Consider the following 10,242-nt stretch of genomic DNA (forward strand, 5'->3'; position numbering starts at 1 on the left):
CAACTGCCTAAAAACAAAGGAGTGTCAGACTCCCTGCTTCTCCCTGGAGAAAACAAAGCTACCGCTGCTTTGTAACCCCTCTGGAATTCCCCCCATTTCCCAACCGTGCCTGGCTGTGTGTACCTTCCCCGTTTTAATTAACCTGCTGATCACAGGTTCTCCATGAGCCACTGGGCAGTTTGTTTGCTGTTGAGGGATTGTAGGATCCTGTGGGCATCCGCTCTCAGGTCTCGGGGTGCAGCTCCCTGGCTCTGGCTTTTGGAGAAGGGGAGGGTTGCTGCTGGGGCTGGCCCATTGCAGGATGTCACTGCAGTGGAGGACACCAGTCCTTGGCCCAGCTGGACCAGGCTGACCTGCATGGCTGCTTGTGGCAGGCTGTGCTGTGCTGTGTTTGTCTGTGCTGTGTTTCTGTATCATGCTGTTCTGTGCTGTGTTTCTGTGGGATGCTGTTCTGCGCTGTGCTGTGTTTTACTGTGCTGTTCTGGGCTGTTCTGTGCTGTGTTTTACTGTGCTGTGCTGTTCTGTGCTGCTCTGTGCTGTGTTTCTGTGCTGTTCTGTGCTGTGCTGTTCTGCTCTGTTCTGTGCTGTGTTTCTGTGCTGTGCTGTTCTGCTCTGTGTGTTTTACTGTGCTGTTCTGTGCTGTTCTGGGCTGTTCTGTGCTGTGTTTTTCTGTGCTGTGCTGTTCTGCTCTGTGCTGTGCTGTTCTGTGCTGCTCTGTGCTGTACTGTGTTTTTCTGTGCTGTGTTTCTGTGCTGGGCTGCTCTGTGCTGTGTTTCTATGCTGTTCTGTGCTGTGCTGTGTTTTTCTGTGCTGTGTTTTCTGTGCTGTGCTGTTCTGTGTTATCCCGTGCTGTGTTTTCTGTGCTGTGCTGTTCTGTGCTGTGCTGCTCTGTGCTGTGCTGCTCTGTACTGTGTTTCTGTGCTGCGCTGTTCTGTGTTATCCCGTGCTGTGTTTCTGTGCTGTGCTGTTCTGTACTGTGTTTCTGTGCCGTGCTGTGTTTTTCTGTGCCGTGCTGGCAGGGGCTGCCCCGCTCCTGCCGGCAGCTTTGGCACCTGTCAGGCGGCTCTGGTGGAAGCAGGGAGCAGCGCACCTTGTGGTTCAGCGCTCCCATCCGCAAAGACAGGCTCTGCCAGCTCAGGCTTTTATACCTGGCCGTCCTGCTGTGCCTGCGGCGGTTTGGAGGAGACAGCAGGCAGGAACATTAGTTTCATTCCAGTTTTATCCTTGGCCTCACATCTGAGTCTTCAAGCAAGGATTCCAGTCGTGGGCAGACGCCCCATTTTGTGTGCTCCAGACTCTTCTCCCACAAAGACCCAGCAGTTCTTTACATGGAGGCCAAAAATCCAACTGTTGCCTGATAAAGCCTTTTTGTCATGACTGGCTCTACCCAGAGTGAAACCAGGCACCTACAAGTGCAGAAAGGGATCCATCCCCTGCTACCTGGGCAGGCTGGAAGAGATGGCTATGTCCTAGCAAGTACAGATGCAGCTCTGGTCCTCACTTGCTTTGGGGAGGGAAGCTGGAGGTCTGGGACTGACCATACTGTACATTTTTCCTGCCAGGTGTGAAGCCTGGAGCTGATACCATGAGCTTGGTAACCTGGTACACCACACCAACTTCCGTTTTTTGAACTTTTTTTTTCTGGAACAAATGGTTGTTTCCCATCTGAGCTGCAGGCTTCTGGATGTATATGTTTTATTCTAGGGATCCCAAGTGAGGACATATGCATACACACATGAATATAGATATTTATTTATTTTTATTAGTGGAAGAGAGACCTCTACTGGCTCAGCTCACAGAGCCACTCGACTGACCACAGCCGAGCTCTCTCACCTTCTCTTCACCTACTTGGGAAATCTCCTGTGTCACAGCCATCTGCCAAGGGCAGCTAAGAAGCAACATTTCATGTTTTCTCATTAGAAGATCCAGCATGTAGGGAGTCCCTCAGCTGCAATTGCCAGCACATGAATTTGTGACAGCCCTTGGTGCAGTAAATCAAGTAGCTTATTTCCTTTAGGAGGAGATGAATCTTGGCCACTGATGCAGAGCAAAGAATTAAGAGTGTTACTGGTGCTGGAGGACAAGTCAGCAGGGTGTTTTAATTGATTTCAGTTGCCTTTTATTCTCTTTATGTTCTTTCTCCCAGCTGGTTCTGTAGCACTGCAATGAGGATGGCTTCAGAAACCATCTCTTGTGGGTCAGGGCTCTTTAGCTTCTTGCCTCTGCTGTCAGGTGGATTGGTGTTGACCCCTACCTGGGCCATACCTGGGGTTGATCATCAGTTGGGTGCTTCTCTTGCTGGGTTGGGGAAGAGTTAATATAGAGTGTGTTTTTCTAGCAAAGCTATCGTTATCTAAGCACAGGTAATGTAAAACAGGGCTTGGTGTTTGCAAACAGGTGGAGCTGGGTGAGCCAGTTGTGTAAGGCCTGTAAGTCCTGGGCTGCCAGTCTGCCTGAAAGCAGCAGAGGCAGTAGCTTGACAAAGGGCCTGGAGCACCTCCCTGACAGGGAAAGGCTGAGGGAGCTGGGGCTGTCCAGCCTGGAGAGGAGCCCCAGCTGAGAGGGGCCCTCAGCCCTGGGTGTCCCTGTGTGCTTCCTGGTGCTGATTTCTCTTTGTAAGGAAAGATCCAGAAGCACCTTAAAAATAAAATGCCAAAATGAAACAAGGCACTGAACACACAGACCTTCCCTGGGCAAGAGGATGGGAGTGAGCAAGCAAACCACATATGACAAATGTTAGGCATGTTGCTGAATGCAGCTCTGGAAGCTGCTCAGATGCTGTGGTCAGGTGGGTGGGTATTACAAACCTATCTGGGCCAGAAAAGAGAAACATTTTTCTAGAAAATGAAAAAAATCTGGTGGAGAGAGCACTGAGAGGTAATAAACATGCAGCAGAAGCCCTTTTGGGGTAAAGCTGCATTGCTGGGGTGCTTTGTAAGTAAGTGAGCCATCACTTCAGAGTTCAGAGGTACCAGATGTGCTCGTGGCAGTGCTGCTGAGGCAGCAAAGATGAGAGACAGAGCTGCTGTACCTCAGCTTCAGACAGGGTCTGCTTCTTTCCAAACAGCCAGAGACTTCTGAGAGGGTTTTCCCCCAGTTCCTGGATGTTCTGCATGGGTTTTGCAAGAAGCCCCAGATGAAGGGCTTGTTGTGAGTACCTGCTTTGAGTAAGAGCTTTGTCCTTGTTCTTCAGTTTTGTCTCTTCACTGGCTGAAGATTTCAGAGCACTGACTTACTCTTTCTCTGGATTTTGTGTGCTTTTTTAAAAAGACTAAAAATATTGTTTGGTGAAACAGTGTTTTGTAGCTGTGGAGAAATTATGGAGGCTAAAACTGATACACAAATTAGTGTTTTGTCTGATGAGATGGGAAACTGATTCAGGAATCCCATGACCATTATTAGTCTGTTCCTGGTACAAATCTCAGTGCTGAAGATGCTGTTGTGCTCCTTGGAAAAGCTCTGTAAACCAAAAAAGGGTGTGTTCCTCTTGGCTCTCTGATGATCAGTACTTGGAACTGAGCTTGTGAACCTCTGTGGTGATGGGACTTTCATTATTGCAGAACATGGGACTTGAGTAACCATATGGGAAAGTAGCCACTCTTTTAGGTACTCTGTAAGAAAAGGGTTAGGAGACCACAGGGACAGATTAGGGGACCATCTGAATTTGAAGTCTTTGATCAAATGCAAATTTTTTTGGGGGGGATCAGTGAACAGAGACAGGGTAGAAAAGCTATAAGAAACCATGACATGTAAATACTTTTTTGGGTTTTTTGTTTGTTTGCGTTGGTTTTGAGGCCCGTTAAGTGTAAAGTTTTCTCATATATGACACATAAAACATCACACAGGATGATGGAGTTCTTTCAGGCTGCCAGAGTCTCCCTCTGTCTGGAGATAGATAATTTATTGTCATGTATGACCTGTCACTAATATCTAATGGTACCCCAGGGTGGCAATCTCAAAAGACCAAAAGAAACACCAGGATCATGCTGAAAAATCTGAACTTTTTCCCCCTGCTTTTTGCACCAGCCACAGAGAATTACAGCATTTCTTTGGTCAAATGAGGGGAAAATAACCATTTTCCACTTTTTCATCAGTACCCCACCAGAAGCTGGATGTCTGTAATTTTACAGGAATACTCAGAATTGACAGATGGCCATTGGTGTATTTTGTGGGATCTCAGTGGAGATAGATAACACTGCATCTTTAATCTGCCCTGAAACAGATTAAAAATGACAAATGGGTCTGTCCAAAGACAGGGTAAAAGTTTTCTTTCTTCAAGAAAATTTGCAAACAACCTATCCCCTCTATCTCTCCCCTTTTTGCTCTGCAATTACTCTGCAATCTGGGCCAAAGCAGAGTAAAGTAGGAACTGTGGCCAAGGCTGGGGAGACCACTGATTCTCCACCTCCCTACAGTTTGTTGCCCCTTTGAAGAGCAGCTGTTGCCTTTGAAGAGAATTTTTCTGAGCAAATGAGTATCAGCAGAGAGGGTGAGATTTTGGCTGGAGATGGGCAGCAGCAAATTCCCTTCGCAGAGGGGACTCTGCTGGCAGAATACTCACAAGATTGAGGTTCAGCTGCTCCACCAGCCCCTTCTCACTCAGAATGCACAAGTGGTGATGGAGCAGGGGCACAACAGAGCTGCTCCATGTAAGCCTGCTCCTGGCCTGAAGTCCTTGGGAAGGAGGGAGGTCTCTGTCCTGCCTGGCTCTGACCCCTCAATCTTTTTGCTGCATTTCTGAGCTGAACTGGAGCTGTGGTAAATGCAGGATTTGAAGTCAAGGCTAACCTGCCTGCAGAGCAGGATGGAGTGCTGTGTTGCATAGGTAAGAGGCCTTACTGGGCAGGGCTGTCATTCCAGAGAAGCAAGAGTTCTGCAAATGCTCAAATGTCTTTGTATTACCCTTCTGCCACCTTTTGTTCCTAGTGGTTTTTTCCATATCCAATTATGTCTTTTTATTCTCTGCAATATGTCCTTGTTTTCTCCAACCTGCCTCTGACCTCTGAATCCAAACCCAGTCTTGCTGGTGGTTTGTGCTGATATTCAGAGTTATTCCCTGTTTCTCCTGAGCATTTGGTATGTGCCCCACCCTGAGTGGCTGCCTCTGGCTGTGAGGGAGGTGGCAGATTAATGTATTAGGGACTGACTTTTCATGTTAGGTGCTTAAACCCCAAATGTCTGTCCTTTAAACTCTGTGTTGGCTGTCACCCCTATCTGAAGGTGCCTCAAGTTCCTCAGTACCTGCTTTACATGTGATGCTGCTGAGGTGTGAAGGTCAGGAGAACTGAGCATGGCTGGCTTGCTCCCATGAAATCTTCCTGAGGGTTTCCCTCTGTCACTCCCTGGACATGCTGGCACCTGATTGAAACTATGCAAATATTACCAGGAGAGCAAAGACAAAGAATTCAGCAAGGGAAAATGTCACTCTGTGACTTAGTTTGGTAGGATAATGGCTCTGTAACATAAACTGTCAGGCAGGTGTGTGTATGGTGTATATGGTTGTACATCACTTTGCTGGGCAGGACAGCCTTTTGGGAAGTGAAACCTGGAACCTGCTGTGTGGCTTTATTGATTTTTGGGTTTGCTTTATGCAGGCCGATTGCTGAAACAAGACTTGTTAGTGGATGTCAGGCCATTCACAGCACTGTGTTTTTATGCTGCTTTTCACAAGCACTAATAGAGAAACAATGCAGTCTTCATAAGCACTCAAATTTGTCTTGACTAAGCACACCATTGCTGAATAAAATATGCACCTATTGTTTTCAGACAGCTGTAATCCCTCTCTAGACTTTAGGGTAATTTAATCCCTTGACATGACTGTGCAACTCCTGTTATTTTTAGGCATGTACATTAAGAAAAGGAAAGGTCCATTTAATCTGAAAACATATTAGCAAGCATTCCTGGTTTCACAAATCTGAACCAGGTACCACAGGGAATAAACTGAAAGTCATTAACATGTGATTGCTGTTTGATGGCTGGAATGAAGCAGTTTCACACCCTCTCCCTACCTCCTTTTGCAGGTACTACAAAGTGAGTTGCTACTCTTGGACATCATGTCAGCAAAGGTTAAAAACTCATTGCAGATTGTTTGGATACCAGCTGTCCACAATCTGTGTGTGGTGGCCTGCTGGCCATGTGGGTGAAAACTGGTGGGGATGAGAGAAAGGCTTGAAGTCCTCTCCTGTCAGTGAGGGATGCATGTCAGTGCCCTTCCTGATGATGCCTGAGGATGCTGAACTCACCTGTCTGCCATCCCTGGTGTTGCAGTGAGAGGACTCTCACTGCCTGCTCTCCTCCTCCTCCTCCTTCTCCCAAACTCCTGAGTCACTCAGGACAAGTGACAATGGAGACTGTCAGGCTGTGTGATGAAGCTGGTGCCTGTGGGTTTGTGGCTTCCAGATGCTGGAGCTGAGGCCCTAAGTCTTCTCTTTGGCACAGCAAGGAGCTCCTGTGTTGCTCATCATGAGACTTGTGCAAAGCTGTTCCCCTCCCCAGCTCTACAGGGGAGATGGGGTTACTAAAATCACTAAAATCACTAAAATCAAAGCAGCTTCCTGAAGGAGGTGAGGATTTAATTTCTTTCTGGATATTCCTAGCAGCACCATCCTAGCAGCACCATCCAACAGGCACTGGGACATGTGATGGAAGCTGAGGAGGATGTTGTTCAGACCTCCACAGACTCTTCTAGGCTTAGCTTGGGTGGGAAAGTGAGGTTCAGGCTCTGCTTGTAACTGTCCTCTCTGAGAAAGAATGAGGAAAGGCAACGGCAAAGGACAAAGTGAGGGAAAAACCTTAAGCTGTGGCATTTCATGGGGTGGACAGCTAGCAGGAGATTGTTGACTGTTTGTTGAAAAGTCTTGCTGGCTGTGTTTGCTTTGGATACCACAAGTCACTGGGTCCTGGTGGGGACTGTGAGTCATGTTCCTCCTTGCAGTGGAAAACACGGATTCATCGCTGTGGTGCTGCGCTCCTGGCAGGGCCAGGGCCCCTTGGGAAAACGGGAAGGTGGCACAAGGCAGGAGGTGTGGAGGCCTTCCCCTCCAAAGGGGATAGGAAAGTGTTTCTGAAATGCCTTTTTCCCTTTGGGCATCCATCCTTAGTTCTGGGGAGAGCTTTGCTGTGGCCTTGAAAAAGGGATGTGCTGGAGTTCTTGTGTGCTTGTGTTGCTCTGGATACAGGGCTCTATTTTTGTGCCTCTTGCATAAGTTTTACCCGCATCTTGCAGTGCCCTAAATGCATTTTTAGGGTTTGGGGTCCTGGGTAGCTAAAAGCATTGAAGTTGCATCTTCTGTGGTCTCTATGGGAGTCTTGAGAAGGCTGGTTGTGACCACATTCCCTCTGCTGTCCCTTCCTTTGGCAGAACTAAACCAAATGGTGGTTTCCTCCAGTTTATGAAGGAGTGATGCCTTTATTTTGACTCAGGAGATGCTGGAGCTCCCTTTCTTTGGCTCACATGGAGAAGCCATCAGTAGAAGGAGGAATAATGCCAGCAGCTCTTGGAGGGCCAGCACGAGGTCAGCGTGGTCCAAAATACCAGTGCTAATTCTGGCTCTGAGTGCACAGGGCACACAAATCACCCATGACTCTTGGTTTTCCTTGTACCAGTCCAGATTCAACCCTTGATTTTATTCCTGCTGGGAGGGAAGAACAGACCTGCCATGGCTCCTGGTGGGGGTACAGGCTGTCACTGTAGGGGAAAAGGACCTCTGTGTCAAGTGTTGGTGAGCTGGGAGCTCCTTCCTTTACATCATGGACAAGAAATTCTTTCCCTGCTGAGGGACCAGTTGCTCTGCTGCACATTAACTGCCTTGGTAGTACCCAGTAAATGGTGGAATAATAATAATAATGATGTGGTTACAGGCCATCTGAAATGAGGTTGTGGCTGTAGCTGTCCCCATGGGCCACCTCCTCCTGCCTCCTGTGGGAGAGCGTGGGGCTGGTAAAGAGGCTGTGTGTGGTAAGAGAACAGGTATTTAAGGAAATGGGCTTTAAATGAGAATTTAATTACTCACTTTTGGCCTCATATCTGAGCAAGAATAACATGAAAACCTGAAATTAAGCACTAGTTGCATTCCAATACAGGGAAGAATGCCTCCAGTATTTGAAAATAATTCGAAGATAAATAGAATTAATACTTAACATATGAAAGAGACAGCTAATGTTTTGACAGACAAGCCTCCTCCTCAGAGCCAAGAACATGCATTACCTAAAGGAGGAAAATCCTCATTTGTACTGAAGGTTGCCAGGAGTCATAATTAAAGAACAAAATTAGTCAAGGAGAGGATGGAATGAAGAGTAAAAGGATTGTTGTTTCTTAGATAACTGGGCAGGTGTTGCTGAAGGAACACACACACATTTCTGTGGGTTTTTTTTTTTCCTTGATCCATCTCTGTGTCCATCAGAACATTCACTGCAGGTTTCCTTGTATTAAAAATAAAAATAGAAATGTCCTGCTGAGCAAGTTGTTCTGCCATGGGTGGAGATAAGCCTGCTTGCCCTCTGTTGTGTAGTCTTTGATGTCTAATTAGGGGTGAGGTGGGTTTTTTTGCTGTTTTAGTGAGTCCATCATTAGTGTTTCTTTCCTTTGTCATCCACTTGAACAAAGTGTGAGGGTTCCTACAACCTTGGATACAACTGCCCTGCTGGCACATTTGATGGAAATTTCCTGGGCTGCTGAAAAGGGGTGGAGGGGTGAAGGGGAAGGGCAGATAACCAATAGAATGGACCCACCCACAGGCTGTATAATTGCTCATTTCTGCAGGAAACCAGCCTGAAATTTTGCAGAGGATTGGGCCTGTTTGAAGGAGATTTGTTATTCTGATGTTATTAACACTGGCTTTGGTTACACATGTGTTCCCAAAAGGCAGGGAAGGGTAGATCACAGCAGTGCCATGGCCAGAGAAATGGCTAACTGGAAAGGAAAATCAGGCTTTTTTGTCAGAGAAAAGCAGTGTCTGTGATTCATAAAACAAACACCCTTCTCTACCTTGTACATCTTTGATAGCTGCAAATGTGTAAATCTTTTCTTCCAGAAAGGAATCCAGATGCTCACTTACTTTAATTTGAGTCAAGATAAAGTGGCCACATTTTCCCTGCCTGGAACATCTGCAGAAATGCCACTGAACGTTTTTGGCTTTTTTTAGTGAGAGAATTACAGAAGTCCTCCCATTTTCTCCTCTTTCAAGGTTAGACCAAGAATACATTCAGCAGTCATAAGCTGTGGTGTATTAATAGAAAGATTTTCTCTAAAAAATGTCCACTACTCCTAGGAGGAGATTTATACTATGTAATCCCCCATTTCAAAGGCTGAGGTCACCACTGAACATGTCAGCCCACCAGGATATCATAACACATCAATTACATAATCAATAGCACATGTTTGCCCCCTTTCTTTACCAATTAATGGATTTTTGAAGTAGAGAGCTTGGCTTATATTTCTTCAATCATGTTGGATGGGGAAACCCTTCCAGAAGGAGGATTCAGAAGGAAAAAAGCTGGTGTTTAAGGTGTTCACATCAATTCTTTCTGCAGCAAATGCACAGGAGCACCAGCTGTACTTCCAGTTCTGCTTCCTGCCTTCTGACAATTTTATTAATTCTTCACAAAAATGAATGTATGTACTACCAGAAGATATTAATTTTTTTAAATTTCATCTCAGATTTGTAACATGTTTCCATGCCAAAACACTTCTTCTCACAAAACCATCTCATTATCCTTTACCTCTTCAGTTCTTCTTGCAGATTCTGATTAGAGCATTCTTCTAATTTTGAATGGGAGTAGGATGAGATAATGAGTGATTTCTATGAATTGACAGGACATTTCCTGCTCTTGCCATGATGTTTTTGTATAAATTAGCTATTTCTTTGTCAAGATAATGGGAGTTTTTGCCTCGCTCAGCTCTTTGTACTAATTTTTCATCCTATTAATTTACTTATTGAAGTAGAGGTATTTGGGACTCAATTATGAAACTCAAGGATAGTCCCATAACAGTACTTAACAGTGTAGCTTAGCTTAATTCTTTTTTTTTTTTCAAAAAACATCCAGAACAGTGCAAGCAATATTTCATGATATTGATACCTGACCATGTCACTTGAAAATGCATTTTTAAAAGTGCATAGGGAAGAGAAACAGACATAAGCTCATTTTCCTGCTGGTTTTCTTAACTCTTCCAGGCTTGGTTTGTCACCTTCCTTTTTTGCTTAGGATTTCATGGATATAGTGTTCTTAAATAGAAAAAAAAAA

Source organism: Agelaius phoeniceus, chromosome 5, assembly GCF_051311805.1.
Source record: "Agelaius phoeniceus isolate bAgePho1 chromosome 5, bAgePho1.hap1, whole genome shotgun sequence".
NCBI classification, from domain to species: Eukaryota; Metazoa; Chordata; class Aves; order Passeriformes; family Icteridae; genus Agelaius; species Agelaius phoeniceus.